The 21,080-nt window shown below is 37.1% G+C and overlaps 1 protein-coding gene across 1 annotated transcript in view; it reads right to left on the bottom strand.

Annotated features, from left to right (window-relative positions):
* The window catches only part of ZNF407 (zinc finger protein 407), a 445,122-nt gene that overhangs the window by 212,475 nt on the left and 211,567 nt on the right, over positions 1-21,080 (bottom strand). The window lies entirely within an intron of this gene.

The following is a 21,080-nucleotide window of genomic DNA, read 5'->3' as shown; positions in this document are numbered from 1 at the left end:
AAAATACTTGTAAACATGTACTTTACATAAATTTCTCTTCAAAATGTATATTACAGAGAACCATAGTTTTCCACACAAACCAAAGAACATCATAAATAACAGCTCACAAGCACATAGAATCCTTATGGGGGGAACTGTGTTTAGTGACCTCTATATTACTATCTGGAAATACAGTGTGGATTCTAATCACTCATTCATTCACGAAATACTTATTGAGAGTCTAATGTGGGTTCACACACTCTGTAATCCAGGTGCTGATGATATAGTGATGGACAAAATACACCGAGTCTCTGATCCCACTGAGAGTTCTTTATTAGTGGGTGAGAGAGATAAAATAATCAAATAATACAATATGCCATGAGGTGGTCAGTGGTACAAGAAAATCAAGCAAGATAAGGGGATAAAGTGTGAGTGGTGTGGGTTACTATTCTTCATGAGTCTGAGGAAGCTCCCCTTTATTCCAGGTGTACTGAGAATTTTTGTCATGAATGTTTTATCATAGGTGGCTGCTAAATTTAATCAAATGTTTTCCTGCATAAATTGATATAATCATATGATCTTTATTTTTGATTTTCAAATATTGAACTAACTTTCTGTACCTGAAGTAAACCCATTTGGTCATGGTGAAAGAAAAAAAAAAAGAGAGAGAGAAGAAGAAAGAAACTGAGTGGTCTGCAAAAATCTGTCTGAGAACATGGCATTTGAGCAGAAACCAAAAGGAACCAGCCTTTATTCGGATATAAACCAATGGATAGAGTATAAATAATAAAGTCTCAGGCTTAGTCATATTTATACATTTAGCAAAACCAAAATTCTCACTGAGTTCACAAATTAGATTGGACCCAGTGGTACCAGGATACACTTGCCCTAGTGTGGGGTATAGGAACTGGGATATTGGCAAGTGAAAAAAAAAGGGGGGGGTGGGCGGGGGAGAATGAGTGAATTACTTGGCAAGAAAACACAGTGAAGTATGAATTAAAATATCCTGGACATCAGTTTAAGAGCTATATACTGAAAGTGCAGAAGTAACAAATCTAAAGAACTGTGGAATAAAGAAAACGAAGAAAGAGGGAAATTAGGCAATAATGAAATCTGTCCTTTAATCGTGTGATTAACAGTTTTTAAAAAACAACTTTATGAGTTTTCACTAAAACATTTAAAACGAATTTGCACATTTAAGTAAAATAAAAGTGGCAAAAATGCTAGATATCTGTCGTGTTCAGTATTTTTTAAACTTCACTCAAAAATCCTTTAACTTCCAACAAAATAGACAGTATCAAAGAAATAATGTACCATTTCACCTAGCAACTTAATCTATAGCTTTAGGCATAATTCCATAACCTTGGCTATCTTTTCTCTCTAATTTTTGCTTGATATTCACAAGGTTTTCTGAAATGACTAGCCTCTTTCAAGACAAAAAATAACTTACACATTAATGAAATGTGACAAGACGGTAAAAGTCTGTTTTGTTATCTTATAAGCACTAAATGGAAATCATACTCCACACAAGCAACTTGTCAATATCCCATAGTATATGAACAGGCTTATTCAAATAGCCGGTTTCAATCTTACTACTTCCTTTGGAAATTAACACTCATTTCCCCAAGAAGACATGTTATCCATGGTGCTAAGACTCTCAGGACATCTCCATGGTCTCTTTCTCACAACCAACTCATCAGGAAGCTGACTGCCTAAGAAGGTACCCAGGTATACGCCTGGATGTGCTGAAGAGTTTAAAGGGTGGGGGTTCCATGGGGGTCAACCCATCTCTACTCACCTTCTGCTTTGCTCACTGCTGCAATGGAAGTCTTGAGGCACAAAGTCTGACCACTCCCCACCACCCCCACCCATGAACACACACACGTTTTCTCATTTAGAGTTGACTTTCAAAAATGTTACATATGTGGTCTCATTTACTCCTCAAAATGCCTCTATAAGGTAAACATTATAAATTCCTTGTTAGAGATGAAAGTAACGATTAGAAAAGCAAAGTAACTTTCCCAAAGTCATATAAGAAGTGGAGATATAGGAATTCAGTCAAATTCATAGGACTTCAAATCCATGCTTTGCCACTTTAATATGATGCCAAATTTTCAAACTAGAATGTACTGTGAAATAGTCTTTTAATATTCAGTTTTACATCACAAAAACAGAGGCCAAGCATGGCTTAGAGAGTTGTCTAAGGTGACACAGCTTGTGAACATACAATATGGAAATCTCCTAAATTCCAATCAGAGATCTTCCCACCTTAACACTATAAAGTATGAAGATGTTAGTTGTGGGAGAGAGAAAAAAAGATGCTAATAGCTTTGTGTTACAACTCTTGCCAATATCTTTCCAATGATCTCCGTTTTAGGACTTGAAAAAATGGTTTGCCTACTGAGATATTTAGTATAAAATATAAAATATTTTATCAGATGTACATTTCGTAGCTTTGTTATACTTGTTGATTTTCTAGCATCTACAAAAAACTGATGCAGAGTATACAATGCTCATTGAACCACCGATTCAGCAGAATTCCAGCAACTGTTAGTGAAATGGAGCACCTCATTTTTCCCCTTATGAAAGTATCTTGTGCACGTACACATGCACAGACACCCAACACAAAACAGAGTAGGGTCTCAGGTCTTATTCTCCACACCTTTTTCTAAACCATTCTAACATTTTATTGTTTCAATTTCTTCCAAATAATTGCAAAACTTTGCATTCAACTATCACCTGCAAATGACTGAACTGTCTTTACTGAAAATCATTAATAAACCTCCTTAGTATTTGAAACAGTTGCTACATACCACAACAAGACAGTGCTCTACATTCTGCAGTACAGGTCACTATAGAGCTTTCTTCGTGGTCTTCAGACATGACTCATGAAAAGGTATGCTTAGAAGATAACTTATCTCCGTGAAGAGTCCTATACGAGGTTAGTTTTGTCACACTACAAAGTATACACATTTTAAGGCAAATATTTCTTTCAGAAACAAATACATTTATAATTAGAAAAAAATGCAGCACTTCTAAATTGAAGAATTTATGAAAAGTCTAGCTGAAAAAATAGTCAATGCACACACATAAAAAATCTTACATGGGGAAAAAAATGTATAACTTGGAAAAAAGATTCCCAGTAAGAGAGAAGAATAAAAACAGGTAGTTCTGTGGAATGGGAGGTTTTCTTGTATTTTTTTGCATTTTATAAATATCATAGAATAAATATGATTATTTTTAGATGAAAAAAAAATTTTCCTCTTTAAATGAAGAGGTATGAGAATGGGAGAATACTTTAGATGACTAGAAAACATACAGTCACACCTTGCAGTCTGCTGACAGCATACACACACCCTGCATGTTGTCAGCTTTCTCCTTCATTAACCATGTGACAAAGCTGCTCTAGAAACACAAGGGAAGGCTTTAGGAGGAGCTGCTTCCACCTGGATTTCCACTGGCAGTTTCTTCCTCATGTTTGTCAAGACAGAAAAAAAGGAATTAAAAAATAGAAAGTCCTTAGTTTAAAAAAATAAGAAACAATAGGTTTCTTATTTTTTTGATTCTTGTGAGAGTCATGGAAACCTGGTGCCTTATAAGTTTTATGCAAAGGGCGTCTGACTGAAATTAAGAATTCCAGGATCAGAGAGTGTTGAAGTGGGAAGAGGTCTTTAGAGCAAAGATAGAAAGCCAGATATTTTTCAACTAAAGCCTGGAAAGAAAAACAAGTGGAGACTGATAGCAAAGAAGTGGGACATAATTAGAGATAATATTGGAATTTGGATTTCAGTTAAATCTTGTCCCATTTGTATACCCTGCAAAGACCTGATCCTCAATGTTTATGCTTATGAATTGAGGGGGGAAATGCTATTTTTGTGGTTTTGGTTATTTTGCTTATTTATTCCCACTAAAAAAAAAAAAATTAAAAAGTAAAAATAAATGAAACTCAAACTCTACTGCAAAGAAAAAAAAAATTGGATATTGAGTCTATGAAGCTCAGAACATCTCAAGAGGATCATTATCAAAAAGTAATTGAGAGTACAAATAGAAAAACTTAATCTAAACCACTTTTGAAGACAAAATTATTTTCATATTCTCTAACGCTGTTCAGTATTTTAAAAGAACTTTGATGCCTTTAAAGAGTTTTTAACAATGCCTAAGTTCAGACATTGTAAAAAAAAAAAAAATGGTTTAGTGATATGATATACTGCTTCCCAACACTGTATCTAAACTAGTACTACTTTAAGCAGTCATAAATAATATCTGGATTCTGTGACCATATTCTTATGTTTTTCTAAGATTTATGAGATTGTGACTGTCAGACTATTTTGAACATAACTTTTATTCCTCTGATTCACTAGCATCTCTTAAAAATAATTTCTAGTGATGCAAAAAGTTCATTAGATAATTTCCTAAACACCCTAAGGTGCATAAAAGAGAGCCAAGTTCATAAGTATTTATTCAAACTTTCAAGAAATTATTTTACTTAGATGTTGAGCAGTTATATTTACCAGCTCCCTCTGCTTGTCTGGGACCTCATTTCTAAATGCGTTCCCCCCCCCACATATTAATAACCAATTTAAAAAATTATTTTGCTAGCCCAGCCACTTCAAAACTAATTTGATTAATTCTATCTCTCTACTCAATTACTAATGAATTTACTTGTTCTCTGCTATTACTTACTTCCCCAATATACATGTAAAAGGGCTCTTCATTCAAAATAACACTTTCTGGAAAATTAACTCATGCTGGGATGTTTAAGCTCACCTTTTTCCTTTAAAAACTTCATTGTATATTTTAGTATTTTCTTCAAATAGGTTAGCAATTATTTAAACTTCTAGGTATACTATAATTTCCTTTTGATGCTGAAATGACTTATAAATTCAATAAAATTATGAACTTCCTAGAATTTTCTGATTTTTTGAATGTCAGTAAAAAATAAACAAAAATACTATTAAATAAAGGAAATTAAGGGAGATTAGAAAGTGTTCTTCATTTTTAATGACTTGCTATATCAATAATCTTCACTATAATAAAAAAGTAAGCTATTCCTTTATGTTTTGATGAAAATCATGTTTTTATAATGCTTTTCCAAATTGAAAAGCTGTAGAAAATAGTTCTTGCTACCCTCCTTATTACTGGCTTTGAGCAAAAGACGTGGCTCAGTAGATTATCCGGTAAATTACCAACACTGCAGGTTGATTCCACACATTTAAAACAACATAAACCCAAGGAGCAGAACTTGAGCATCACCACCACTTCACATTAAATTACTTCCAATTATTAGAAATTTTTAAAGTTACAATGAAGAGATTTAAGGCTGACTAAAATTAAGTAAAAATTCCTGCACTCTCTCTGGGATCTCTCTTGCCCTTCTGGTTGCCTTCCGTGCCTGGCACCCTGAAGGCAGCAAGCATCCTGTTCTCTTTATGTGGGTCACAGATGGCCTGAGCCACACGCTTTACTCCTGAATCATCAATCAGGATCACTTGGCTCTTCTTCCTTCTGGTATTTCACTTTCAAAACTAACTTTTCAATCACCAGTCGGATGACTATGTGCCCTTAGTCTCTTCTTAGGCTGGTCTCTGTAAATTTATTTAGGGCAGACCATCAATGATTAGTTTAACACTGGGAGTCCTTCACTGGCTCCCTTTCCAAACTGTATCACAGCACACCCTCTGGGCCCTTAAAAATTTCTTAAGTGTTCTTAAGGTCCCCAGGACCTTAAAAAGCATTTTCTTGCCTTTTCTTTTTTTTTCTCATAGAGTTCCCATTTTTAATGATTCTAAATTTATGGTTCTGTATGGGTAATTTTAAAAACATATTTTAATAAGTAGAAAACATTTTTTAAAAGTCAGGTTGTGTTTTCAATATTTCTTATAAAAGATAGATATATATGAGGGTAGTTCAAAAACTGTGGAAAAATAAAATTAAAGATAATGTGAATCTTTCCATGAACTTTTTGAGGTACCATAGTATATATCTCTATCTTTTTGAAATATATGTTAAATATTAGTAATAATTGAACATATTATTCCAAAAGCCATTATAGACCAATATTATAGAAACATACTAGTTAAATGTTTCATTCAAATTTAGTCATTAGTTATAAATATTTGTCTGTGTTAATGGTGTGAACACTGGTCACGCAAAGGAGAACAACATACCATTTGTGCCTTAAAGAACCTAGAGTCCAGAGGAAAACTCAATTTCAAAGGAGAGGGGAAAATCCATGACACAGGCAAGGGTCTAATACTCAAAAGGCACACAAGCAAGTGCAGGGAACGTCTTCCACCTGTGGACACTCAGGGAAGCCTTCTGAGAAGCTGACATCTAAATGATGAGAAGGTAGCCATAAGAGAAGGAAGGAAAAAGCAAAGCACAGTCAAGGAGAGACAAGGAATTCACTACGGCTGACACCAACACAGAGAGGACGAGGGTAGTAAGAGTTAAAGCTAATGCGCTAAATAGGGCCAGAACTTTTCACACCAGTGCTTAAGATTTAGTAGTACTTATAGCCTGTTTTATGCTAAAATTTTCTGGAAATTTGACACTTCTATCTATGAAATTAATACCTAAAAATATTTTTCTAAAATATATTTAATGGCTAAGCTAAATTATATATTTAACAAAAGACAAAAAAAAATTAACAAAATCAGAATTTTTTCCCCATTTAGTGAGGCTATTATATATTTTACTCTATGAGACATTATAAATAAACACAAGTGGAAAAACATGGCTTGCCCCTTCAAGGAACTGCTGTTACACTGTGAGGTGAGATTTGTACACTCATTCATAAATTCAATAAACATTTATTAAACTGTTCTAGCATAAACCTATGCAATGGAAAAGGAGAAAGATCTGAGCAAGATTTTGGGATCCTCTTGAGTATAATCTCATTCCCTCCAGTGTGGGTAGCAGTTTATAGAGATTGTGAATAAATGGTAGTATTCAAGAAGATCAGATTTTCTCATCCCATGCATATGAAGTGTATGGATTCCTTCACTATGCTGTGAGAATCTGCTAAATATTTTTATCAATATTTTCAACAAATAAAAAAGTGAGGATGGATGGCTAAGATATACTTTTGTTCACTTTATTCTCAAAGAGGATATCACTCTCTGCTGGAATCAAGTTTGTGTGAAGGTGAAAATTACCCAATTTTCATTATTAACGCCACATCATCTTGTTCTGATTCAAACTTAATCTAAAAAAGTAGGTAGTTTAGAATTTTTTTTATTTGTTTACACAGCTCTCTGGCTTATTTTCACAAGGTTAATTTCTAATAAAGATGAAGCAGGAAGTACTCAAAAAGTACTAGTTAAGAGAAAATACTATAAAAAATAAAAATACTATTATAAAACACAAAAGCCTAATATACTCATTCGTGAACACAATATTTTTTAAGTGTCACTACATCCCATGCAGAGATCTCAACTCTTTAGATGGATGGATCCGAGAAACATATTTACATCTACAGAACCCATGAAAAGTTAGAATTAAAAGGCACAGATAAAGAAAATAACAACATATACATAAAATAAGCAAACATTTTCTAAATAGCTAACTCAACAGGTCAAAGTAAATGGAAATGAAAACTGAAAAAAAAAAATCACTAGGGAAAAACTTCAGAGGTCAAAAAGACGTCACTATTTATGAAAATATAAATGAGTGCCCTAACTAGGAATAATACAAGGATGGAAGAGATGCTCACAGCATCACTATGAACAATACTGTTACTACCTTAAGTGTCAGAGATAATTAGGAGAACTATTTAAATTCATGAGTAAATAAGAATTTAAAAATTGTGGAAACAGTGCTTTTTTTAAATAAGCAAATATGAAATAATTTATTTCAAATACAAGAAGCACATGTAACAACGTTATAATGAAGTTTCAAAGTGGCTGTAAATTTAAGAGCCAATACAGAAAAAATGAAATTGGATATTGAATTAATTCCAGGATACTTTTATTAGGCACCTGTCAGTTCTAACACATTTGTTAGGTGGTATGAGCAATTTAACAATGAGGAAAGTAACCTAGGATCTGAAAGTGCCTACAGTCTAGTATAAAATATTATGAAAACATCATAAGCAATTTTTTCAATAATTATTAATGCATAAATGTCTGGATAAAAACACAATGATTAAAGAAATCTAAATCATGAAAGATTAGGCTATGAAGTATAATACGTATGAGTTTCACTCTATAGATGCAATGCAAATTATAATCCACAGAGTAAATTTTCATGATTTAAAAAAAAATGTTCACAATTTTAGGATGGCAACCTTAGAAATAGGATACAACCTTACTTGTGAGATAATATGAAGAATTCATAGTTTCTAATGAATGTGAGATTTTTAAGTAACATGTTGGCTACTTGACTCTACAGGTAATCTGGAAGATTGACTATACCTCTCTTTTTCAGTGAGTTGCATCATTGAATTTCCCCAACTCTATGAATATGGTCCAAATACATCCGTGTTGCTTTAAAAAAATAAAAAATAAAAAATCTTCCTTTCTCTTATAATATCTAGCACAGAAGCCTTAAATTAACATCATTAGCCATGACCTTTTGATTTATTTATTCACTGAGGGCTTTCTATGTACTGGCACTGTGGTAGACACTTGGGTTAACACGGATAATAAACAGAAAACATAAATACATAAATCACACAATTATATAGCATGTTTTAAAATGGTAAGCCCTATAGAAAATAACAGAGCAGAGCAAAGGGGTGTGGAAGTATGTCCAATTTTAAATTGAACAGTCAGGATAGGTCTCACTGAGAAGGTAACCTGTAAGCAAAGGGTTGAAGGGCAATTATCAGCTGTGACAGTAATATGGTAGTAAATACTTAACCACCCATCTGGGGTTGGGGGTGGAGTAAGGAAGTAATTTGCACTGTTTACTGATTTCCATGGACAATTTCAAGCTACCAAAAGGATGTCAACCACTTCACAAAATTCCTTAAAATTTAACAACTGGTTTACCTATTATTAAAAGCTGTCTCCAGCACATTACTACAGGAGAAATCTGGCAAAGGAAATATCCAGACAGTACAAAGGCACTGAAATGGGTGCAAGGAGACCAGAATGCTGGAGCAGAATGCAGGAGGAAGAAGGTGGTAGGAAGGTTAGGTCTCAGAGGTGACAACAGAGGCCTAATCACTGGCATTTACTTTGAGAGAAATGAGGCACTGGGAAGAGTTCTGTACAAAGCAGTGATGTGTTCTGACTTTCAGCATCAATATGTTTGCCATGCTCAGAAGAGACTGCATGAGGGAAGGGTGAAATTAGGAAGGGTGAAATTAGTCAGAAGGACCAGTTAGGATGCTTTTGGGGTAATTCAGACATAAAAAGATGGTAGTGAATAGAAGTGATCAAATTCTGAATCCACTTTGAATGTGATAATAGGATATGGGATGTGAGAGATGGATAGAGGTCCAGGACGATTCAAAGTTTATGGCCTATATAAACAGAAGGATGTAGCTTTCATCAGCTGAGATAGAGACATCTACAAAAGAAGCACTCAGGGTTTGGAGGTGAGGAATCCTGAGGTGTGGATGAGGAGATGGGTTATTCCACCTGGGCAAGTTAAATTTGAGATGGCTATTAGACATTCAAGTGAAGAGACTAAGTCAACAGACGGAAATATTAGTCTGGAGTTCAGAAGAAAGGTCTGGCTGCAGATAACCAACTTGAGAACTGTTGGCTCATCAATGCCACTTACAGCCACAATAATGGATGAGGTCCCTAAAAGAATAACTTAGACACAGAAGAGGCCAAGGATCACGCCTTACACCAACCCCCTCTACCTGAAGGGTGTGGGGAGAAGAGGATGAATCAACTAAACATACCAGAGAAGGAGTTACTAGGAAGGTACAAGAAAGACCAAGAAAGTGTGGTGTCCTGAAAGTATGTGAAGAAGTGTATCGAAGAAGAGAGCATCCCAAAGTCTTTGTATTTCCAACTTCCTACTGTACAGTTCTAAAGTAAGAATACTGGTCTGTAATCTCAGATCCCTGCCCATTCTAACATGCTGGGGCTGATGATTTTCAAATGGATATTAAATTTCCACACAAAACTCAATTTGTGTAAAGAGAAATTCTTCACTTTCTTCCTCAAGTCCCCTTTCCTAACTTACAGACTATCAGTGTTTCCTGTTTCCTGAATATTCCAGGTATCCATAAGGAAATACCACTATCACTGATGTCATTACATATTCCAGGTCTTTTATTGCCCAATTTATTAGTAAGTGCCATGATCTCTTGATAAAGGTTCATAAATATGCTCCCCCATCTCTCTCTCTCTCTCTCTCTCCACACACACACACACACACACACACACACACACAGTTTTTAGATATTTTCGACCTGGGTACCTATCTACACTGCTTAACAACTGACAATACATTTTCTGTGGATCCCATTCACTTTTATGTGTCAGCGTGGTGAGGCTACAGTCCCCAGTTATTCAAACACTAATCTAGGTGTTTCTCTGTGGAGGAATTTTGTACATGTGATAATGTCTAAAATCAGTTAACTTTAAGTGAAGGACATTATCTTCTAAAACCAGGGATAGGCCTCCTCCAATTATATGAAAGGCTTTAGTTTCCACAGAGAGGAAATTCTGCCTGTGGACCACAGCTTCTGCCCAAGAGTTTCCAACGTACCCTTCAGATTTCAGACTTGCTTAACCAGCTCCAAAATCTCATGACCCAATTCCTTACAATAAATCTCCAGAATGTATGTGTGTGTGTATATGTGTGTGCGTGTGCGTGTGTTGATGTATATGAGTACATATCCTACCAGCTCTACTGCTCTGAGAAACCCTGACTAATACACTATGTCCCAAAGCTAACTATTCTAGTAATTCTGAATGTGCAATGGCAACTGTTTTCCCCCAAGACAGACATGTCCCAATGAAATTATCTCTTAAATACATTGTTAAAAAATCCAACCTACAACTAACTCTTAATTATATTTATTAGCATGATACCTAAAAGTATAAATACATCAAATAAACAAAAAATTGTCCTGGTTATTTTCATCAAAGTTTTAATGTGCTTCTCCAAGCATTTAATATAGCTTTTAAAAAAGAAAAACAAGGGCCGAGCCCGTGGCACACTTGGTAGCGGACGACGCTCCCGCTGCAGGTTCGGATCCTATATGGGAATGACCGGTGCACTCACTGAGTGCCGGTCACAAAAACTACAAAAAAAAAAAAAAGAAAAACAATATTTAACTTTTATCTGTCTTCCTTCCCAAGTTCAACTTTGTAGACAATATGCTCAATTCTAGTGAAATTAATAGCACAAGAAACAGAAATGTTGAAATTACAAAACTACTTAAAAATAGGTAAAAACTCCTAGATAATCAAAACCAAAAAAAAGAAAGATGATTGATGGCTGCAAAATAGTATGAAATTACAGATAAAAGCATCTAAGAGAAGGTGAACTTTTTTAAAAACAGGTACTATTTAGCTTTTAATTTTCTTTTTACAATTTTTTTTTTGAAATTTCATTTTATTTGAACATTTACTTCTACACGTTTTTTGTGGGGTACAGTATATTCTTTCAATCCATGCATATACTGCACAATGATTCACTTAGGGTAGACAGCATAGTTTTGTACCCGTTAGTCCACATTTTAAGTGAGACAAAGGGTATTTGAAACAATCAATCTAGTTTAAGACAAACAAATAGCCCAATATATACTTATTTGGCTCAATTCAAAGAATATCTATCAATATCTATAGTGTACGATGGGAAAAAAACTATTCATATACTTAATATCTGTATTAAAACTCAATGCCAATTATTTTGGACTAAAATAGCTAAAACAATGCAATGCAAAGCAACCTTTAATAAAGTAAAACAAAGCACATGAATTTAAAAAGAAAACCTTGAATAGCTTATCAGGAAGGTGAAAACAATTAGGCTATAGATATTCCTGAAAAGAACTTTCAACATAGTTCTTTAGGTCAGAATGCAGATATTAAAAGAAGGAGGAAAAAAAAGACCACAGTGGCATAAAAGCAAAACATCCTACAAGCAGTTATGCTGAGTCAAAGCTTCACGGGCACAGACAATGTCAGGTATAAAATGAAGGATCTGAACGTATTCTGACTGTATATTGAACACTGTGCAGAACATTCAGTGCCAAGAGATGCTCAGGTCATTGTATATAACTGTAGGTAATCATGGCTTCATATACAAAATAAATGTAATAGGGCCTCCCTAAGCTCCTATCTTAAAACAGATTCTTGGGATGGCAGACGGAAGAAGGCATAGAAATGGAAGCATTTGTATTTTAAGGAGTGGGTAGACTAACGAAGCAAAAGCCAGAAAATACCTTACTGAATTATTTAGAAACAGGGTTAGAAATGCAACAAATAGAAAAATAATTGCCAATGTGAGTAATCAACTGATGAAAAAAAATGAAGAACACATGACTCTATGACTAACACTAGTGGAAAAAACAGTATGAATGGTAAAAGGAAAAAACAGTATCAATGTCAGTATCAGCAGTATCAACTGGACTAACAACTGTAAAGCAATAATCCAGGGAATTAGCAAATATGACCCTCCTTTCCTAGGCTGTTCTGTGAGAAAAGAAAGCACAAACACGTAGCAGAATAAGTAAAGATGCCTACAAAATATTAGGTACTATTTATAGTTCTATGCAACTATGATGTTGAGATAGATTTTTTTTAAGTCTTAATCAAGAACAAATTAAATGGAATTTTAAAATTCTGTAAGGTCAAACAATGATTCAAGGAATGATTATGAAGACAGTAAAAATGTCAGAATTATAACAAACAATGAACAAAACCTTAGAAACCACAGAGTCTCTATGGAACAATCTGCAGTGATGTTTTAACTTACTGTAACATCTTATTAAAAATATCGAGACACAGTAGTATCTTTCCTTGCATTATTAACTCTTTCCAATTTGATTCAGGATGCCATACAGTCATAGTAGGAGAAAAGTGTCCAGGAAATTATTTAGTGCAAAAAAGCCAGTGTGGGGAGACAGCTTTATGTTTGATTTTGACAACAAATAAGTTTTAAAATACATCTAACATAATGCAAACAGTAAGGTATGCTCTGTTCTAAAATGCCCACCAACACAAGCACCAATACAAATGCTTTAATAATACATATCCTAGTCACATGTAACTGAGCCTTTATATCTGGAAATTTTCCCAAATGTAGAATCAAAAGCTTCATTGCTGGACTAAAGAGCAAAATTGTTCACATTCATATAACACTTTTACTCTTTCATATTTTCCTTATGTACTAAGCCACACTTCCTTAGAGAAAGTGATGAGCTTCCTAAGAAATAATTTTTAAAGTTACACAAAGAAAAAAATTCAAACTCCCACAAACAAAAAATATCAGCATAATCTTCAACAAAAATGGACATTAGAATTCCTAATGTTGAGAAAAATAAACTTTTAATTAACATACATTATTCCTAGCATCCTGACAAAAAACAAATATTGCAGTATTAAAAGTGACTGACATCTGACTACTTTGATGTGACAGTAATGCATAATGTTCTGGTATATTACCAGTCCTGACAGGCATGACAGTTTCACCACACCTGGTAGTGGGTTTTTTTTTTTTTTTTTTTTTTAATGGAAGCCTCATTGGATGATCTCCAAGTAATTTACATGTGACTCTTTCTATGTCGTTCCAATCTTTAGAATCAAAATATTCTAGTGGGTTTATTTCATGACTAATAGTACACTATCTAGTCTTGAAAAGTAGTAAAGCACAAAAAGGGATATGCTATAGAGCTTAATTCACTTACAACTACACATTTATCAGATCTTCATGTGTAAATGCACATTCAAGGTATTTAACAGTAGGGTTTATTCCTGGTGACATGTTGAAGATATTTGGAAATAAGAAATCTTTCATTGTCTTTTGTCACACTCTTTATCTTCGTCATATCTTCTATGACTCTTTTGGAAGGATGTTCAGAACTTTCTGGTGGAGAACCTGCTCCCGCAGCACATTTCTACCCAGTAAAGGTGTGAGAGGGCTCCTTCCCACTGCTGCAGGATCCTAGGTAAAGAGCTGGCTGAGAAGAAGTGGGGGCAGTGGGAGATCAGGGCACAGCACCTACCTAGCAGCTCTGCAGCTCTGAACATGGTACTAATCTCTTCAAGCCGCAGTTACCTCACCTCCAAGATGCAGATGATGACTAATATCTACCTTACAGTTGCATAATAGAATTAAATGAAATAAAGCATTCAGCATAGCACCTGATACAGAAAAGCTGGCCTTGGTATACTCCCAAGAAATGACAGTTATCTTTACTTTAACCGGGATGTTTTACTCACGAAACAGTGAAGGAAGTCAGTGAAAATTCTGAGGAAGGCCGGAATGGAGGCATAAGCCCTCCTGTCCAAGTTACACTGGGCATAGGGAAGCTGCAGCATGCGGCACAGGCCAGACCCTGGCCAGCACCAGAAAAGGAAAATGCACCCATGGAGGCGCACAGGCAGAGCCCATTCAGCAAGGACAATCAGCACTGGGAGTCCCCAGAAGTGCTCAGAGCATTTTCCTTCAAAGAAGGAATGGAGGAACAAAGACTCTGGCAAACAGTGGCGGTGACCTGCCACAACACCTGACACAGAAGCAAGCATGGAGGAGATTTTAAACTGGCAAATAAAGTGCAATTGTTACGTGTGCCCCATAAAGAAAAGGGGAGAGGGCAGGAAGAGGGACACAAGGCCAGGTTTACTGAGATGGTGACTACACTGCAGAAGGGGGGTGGGGCTGTCACCTACAGTCTTCTAAAGCTGTAAAGCCTCAGAGTAAAGACTAAAGCCTCGGGTATGACTAAATGTTTTCTTCATCAAGTTTTTAATCTATATTTTTCCTTCCCTTCATTGCAAACTTCTCAAAAGAACCCCTTTCATAATAGTAGGAATCACTAAGCTTCCAGAAGCACACATCTACTTATGCCCTAATTTCCTACCTCTCTTTTTTTCACGAGGATCCCTGAGCCTAGAACAACCCCTGCTGTAAATTCAGCTATAACTGAACTCCCACAACACGATGCCACTTGTACTTAATTGCACCATCCAGGGCTTCCTCGTCTGCGAGCTGATTATTACCTGTCCCCTGGAATGTCGGCTTCCTGAAAGCAGAATAGGCATCATTTCCATATTTATTATTTCCTAATGTGGCTAGCACTGTACTTAGCACCAGAGAAACTGAATATTGGTTGAATAAATTTATAAATTCTTCATCTTGCTTGAAAAGCTACTTGAGGTCATCTCTGGATGACCTCAAGTAGCTTTCTTCTTCTTTTCAAAACACACATACCTCTGTCCAAGACAATGACTCATTTACTCAAAAATTTCCTTCTCCCAGGAGTTCACCTCCTTATCCTAACAAAGTAAATCTTAGACTTAAAATTGTCAATGTGCTCTTGAGCAGCAATATTTCCTGTACCTGTCACCATGGGCACTGCTTATACTGCATCACAGCAGGTACCACACTACACATCCCTCTAAACTCTAAGCCCATGGAGGCCAGGAGCTGGCTGCCCACTCTACATCTTGCCACAGCACTGGAGGCTGGGCCTCAGCCATAGGGAGGTTCAAGCCATGTTTAATGAACAGAGTTGTCTCCCTGCCAACAGTGAGAGAAAAAGTGAAATGAGAGAAAATCATAGCATTAATACATGAACCTGGTGAGAGACTTTGCTATGCTACACTGTGATCATATGGTCACAGGCCTGGATTGGATGCAGAGGTAGAAAGGGGGATTCTGGATAACCAGGGCTTGTCTTGGTAGCTGTTTTCCAGATCAGCAGAAGGATGTCAGCTGGAAAGAGTCCTATTCTTTCTTCCACAAAGTCCTGGAATGTGGAGCGGAGAGGACAGCTTTTGGGGGGAAGCCCTTCAAGGCTAATATAGTCAACAAGAAGGGGAATTCACTTCTTTCCTGCACTTTCACAACTAAAAAATGATATCTACAGAGGTTACCATCCCCAACTCTGTGCAAGGTTATTGTCAGCAATCTAAGGGCTAAAAGGATTAAAAAACAACAACAACAAAGAAAAAACAGCAGAAAAATTATGTTTGTCTCTAAGACGAGTCAAACCCAAAGTCATACCTGTCAACTGTGAACTCTAGAAGGCCGTTTAAGAACATAAAGGCACTTAAACTTTAAGTTAGCACTGTACGCTAAGCAATCTAGTCTCACTATTCCCCATGTCTGAAAAACACTGAGTAGTTTTTACCTGCATCCCTTACCTATCTATCACCTGTGCTCGTAGTCTGCCTGCAAAAAAGAAAAAGGAGGGCCACTTTTCCGTTGGCGTTTAAAGGCTTTGAATGCATCTAGAAGTATTTCGTATGTTATCTGTTCTACCTAAATGTGAAGCATATCCTCCTAGTAAGACAAAGCAAAGATCTTTGAAGGTGGTACTGTTAATCCAGTCTAGGTTTATTTCTGAACAGTAGAAATGCTGACACAGAGACCAGGCTGAGCAGCAAAGCTTTGATAGGGATTCTCAAAGACCTCTATCCTAAATTGTTCCAACAGTTCTCAGAAGAGTGGACAAGTACAAAATTAAAAGGGAATTTGAGATTTCTTCACACCCAAATCATTCCATTTTCTAGACATAAAGTAGCTGAGAAGTAAATTGAGTTATGCCTGCAAGAAGGCCCAATAGGGCCAACTTTTTTTCTAAACTGAACAGAAATAGAAAATAGTATCTAAATCAGCTGTGACAATTTTATCCATACTGTGAGGAGGATGTAGTCATCTAAATTTGCAAACTGCCTTAAAGAGCTTCATCTACACCACGTAAGAGTTAATCAGTTATTGTTTCACTGCTACTGAACAAATGAGAGAAAAGTATACATATTAAAGTTTGATAAACTAAGCTTAGATATTTCAAGAAAATTCAGGATTCAATTATAAGCAAAGTTATTTTCAGAAAAATTGGAAAATTGCATATTCTCACCCATGTAAACTCAAGAGCTATATATATATCTAAATTATCATTTGTGATCTCTACTTAGCTGTCCAAAAGACATCTCAATAGTAAGTGCTCAAGAAGAAATACAGTATCCTGCTCCACACTCCCAGAATCAGCTTTCCTCACCCCCCACCCCAGCGCCCCCTCCACCCAACTGCCTCAGGCACAAACCTAGAGCTCACCCTTCTTTCCTCTATCCCTAATGCCCAGCTGCTCTATCCCTTGCATCCCCATCCATCCCCCTCACCCATCTCCATCGCCATCTCTAGCCTAAACAACTCCAGTAGCCCGTCCCTTGCCAGTTGTTTGCTACAAATGAGCCAGAGTGAAATTACAAAGGATCACTGAGACCCCCGAACCGCTTAAGGGCTTTCTGCTCAATTTGAGACACAACATGAGGCCCTGAAGGCACATGACAAGGTCTTCAGAACTCTCCCGTCATGTTCTGTGTGCCTGCCACACAAGGCTGGCTTGTGGTCCTGGACCTCAGTGGGCTGGGCCTGCCTCCAGCTGGCCACGCACTCTTTTTTCATGTGGCCAGTGCACCACGCAGGTCCCAGCTCAAAGGTCATAGCCTCGCAGAGGCCGTCCTGGGCAATGCAGTCATGTCACCCGCCAGCACCATCTTATTCACTACCCTGCTGATGAATTCAAATTGCCTTTTCACTCACTTGCTCCCTATCCATTGCTATTCCCCAGTATTCGAGCTGAAGCCTCTAGTGAACAGGAACCTGGTCTTTCTGGGGGTAACTGGCTCCTTGGTGCTGACCCTGGAGCAGGCATTGACAGAGGTAAATATGCTCCTGAGTTTGTGTGCTCTGTATTCTGGCCAGGAGGTGTACCAAGTCTGCGTTCACTGTTACTCAGAGGTGTTCTATTTGGCTCCTAGAATGAAATTTAGTCAGTCTCCTCATGCTTCTAGGAGCTTTAAAATGCCCAAATTATCATGAGGGAATAGCAAATACACAGAAAGTTTGTGTTCCATGGCCATGGAACACCACTGAGGTAGCAGGACCTTAGAGTACGGAGGCAAATTTCCCCAGGAACATTTTAAAAGATGAGGTTCCCTGAGGCAAGCTTTGGAATGGTAGACTGTATTACATAAAAATTAAATATAGTTAACTCATGCTGTAAAATGTTAGCTTGAGGCTCTTTCTATTCCCCAGGCTATAAGCTTAAAATAATAATTCTCTTCCTCTTACCCTATTACTTTTTCTTAATTTCTCTCCCCTCTACCTCAATGATTCCTTTTCCAGTGCTAGTTAACAAAAACGGCAAATTTTAAGATGTTGCTTTAGAAAAACATGATAGGTTTGTGGAAAAAATAATGTGTGTGTGTGTATATATATAAGTCAGTCATAAGTCATAAAAAAGACAGTCTGCTCAACTCTGCTAGCCTGTTATTATTAATAAAGGTCCAGAAATTAATACCCTAAGTGAAATCTACACCAATTGAAAAATTCAAAATTGTTTACAGTTTCCCCAGGATTTTTTTTTCTTAATACAACTTCAATGATTTCATCATATTTGGAATCAACCTAAATAAAAATCATCTTTTATACCCACAGGCAGTATCTTCCTGATTTAGATATTCTCCAAGGTTGTTTTCCTCCCTCACATATAACTACAGACAATGTCATAATCAACACAATACAAGCTTGATCTTTTTACAAAGTAAATCTGACTGTCTTACCCAACTTGGGGAAGTAAAGCATGTGAGTGCTACAATCACAAAGATGTGAGTCCAAATGTCTCATCTTCACCACTTTGCATGGGTTCCGGGAAGGTACTTAACCTCTCTGAGCCTCAGTATTTTCATCTATGACACAGGCAAATCAAACCTATGTCTCAGGGTGGTAAAGAACCCAACACACACATTCTCAGAGTTAAGTGTCTTCATCTCCCCATGTGAAGACTCACTAATTGCTCACTCCGATTTATCAATCTGAGAGAGAGGTAAGATATTTTCACAGCACTACTGTACACCTATACCATACAAATCTTTGTGTAAAATGTGTGTCTTGAATGCAGTGAGCTTGTCAAAGGCAGCCATGGGAGCTGTGAGAAAGAGGGCAGAGTAGCAGCAGAGGACAGTTCCCCACATACAGGGGGGTCAGGCACAGTGCTGGAGGCCACATGGTGCTGGTGCATGGAAAGGAGACACCCGAGAGACCACTGAGAGATGGCTAGGACCTAGTTAAACACAGTGGCCGTAGAACACTGAGCACTGGGGTTAGATCATGATGAGTCAGGTAGTGGATGATTGCTACAGAAATAGATGGTAGGACACTGTTTACTTTAAAAAGTATGCCAGAGAGAAAAAGGGAGAAGATGAGGTATTAAGTACAAGGGAAAGCCAGTAAAGGAGGTTTTTTCAAAAGAGAAGAGACTTAAACCCAGATTCTGTATTCTTAGGAGAATAAGTCAGCAGAGCAGTAGTGGCAGAAGATAAACCAAAAAGACGGGGTAACTACTGGAGCAAATCTAAAAGGGAGGCAGGAGGAGAAGCACCTGCAGCCCCACCTCAGAGGGATGTGGCAGTGGGCAGGAAGGAAGCAGGAGCTGTGGCAGGCAAGACAATCACTCCCGCCTGATTACCCTGTCACCCTGCCCCAATAAGACTGGTTCCCAGCAAAATCACCACCCACAATGCTTCCAGAGTAGTTACTCATTAAAAAAGAAAACCTGACCAAAGGAGCCCATTTAATATCCTCTAATGAATGCCATGGCAGAGATTGCTCAGTGCCTACCCCAACACCCATCCTGCCTTTCCTCCTTGGTAACAGATCAGCACTTTCCAACTGGACACAGAGCTTCCTGGAATAAAAAGCTACACTTCCCAGCCCCTTCTGAGCCAACATACGGGCAAGTGAGTGAAATCTGCTCAGTGAATTATATGCGTGTGTAGGACTTCTGTGAAGGCTCCCTAAACAGCAGGGGCTCAGCAGAAAGGGGCCCCATTTTGCCCATTTCCTTTCATACCTCTTCAGTTCATACCTAAGAAGACATGACTAAAGCCCCAGCAAGTGTACTGAACACAAGGCACCTTGGAGGATGGAAGCCTGGGCTAGGTGTGACAGAACCAAAGCAGCCAAGGTTGTGGGCACAAGGTCTCGGACAGGACCTGCTAATTCATATGATCCAGAGGTCCTCCCTGCCATATGCTAATGAGACACACTGTGTGTATTTCTAGCATAAAATGTTTTACCCTGTCTGATACTCAATGTTTCATTTCCAGGCTTTTCCAACAAGTACCCCAAGCATATAGGTGGTGCATATTGTAAAAGTCGAGAAGAGTCTAAGTGCTAAATGAATGACTACATCCATCTATCCATCTATTAGAAGAGGCAGTTTAGAAGCCTGAGAATGTGGGGAAGGTTTGAACAACAACACAGAGAGCTAACAAGGAAGCCAGCAAAATAGAGCCAAAGGGATGATGTGGCTGTAGTAAAAACCACAAACGTATATGAGCTGCCAGACCCCTAGCTCCGTGGTGCATTCAATGTTCTTTTCCCAAGCACACATGGTACCCCCAAGAAAGTGTGAAAAAACTATTTTCTAAAGTTATCATATGCTGCCAAATAGTCAATGATGTACACAGAAGAAAAACCTAATATCTAAAACTGAAGGAATCTGAAAGAACTTAGAGAATATTTAAAATTATTTTGTGATTTATTAAATACCCAAAGCAAAACCATAAAGTTTCTAAACCACATTAACAGAACTACTGATTTGCATTTTTGTTTTACAAGTTCTAACAAAAGGGGGAGATCTCTTTTAATTGTTCTTTTCCTCTTAAGGCAGGATGCAGCTGCCCCAAAGAGGAAATTTCCTGCAAACATGAGAAATCATTTAAGGTATTAAACATCAATTATTAGCCTTCAGATTGACATTCTCCTTGCCACCCATAAAAATAAAATAAAATATCAAATTAACTTATAAGTTCTAGAATATAAGAAACTAATAGTGAGAGAAAAATAAAAGAAAATAAAGAAGTGGGTGTACTAGCACAAAGAAGGCAATGTATACCAAATAGGCTCTCCCACCCCTCAAACCCATCACAGTGGCTACTATAAAAAATTATTTAATT

This window comes from Cynocephalus volans, chromosome 13 (genome assembly GCF_027409185.1).
Source record: "Cynocephalus volans isolate mCynVol1 chromosome 13, mCynVol1.pri, whole genome shotgun sequence".
Taxonomy (NCBI): domain Eukaryota; kingdom Metazoa; phylum Chordata; class Mammalia; order Dermoptera; family Cynocephalidae; genus Cynocephalus; species Cynocephalus volans.
Note: the sequence above shows the minus strand (reverse complement) of the source record. Positions and strands in the feature narration are given on the sequence as shown.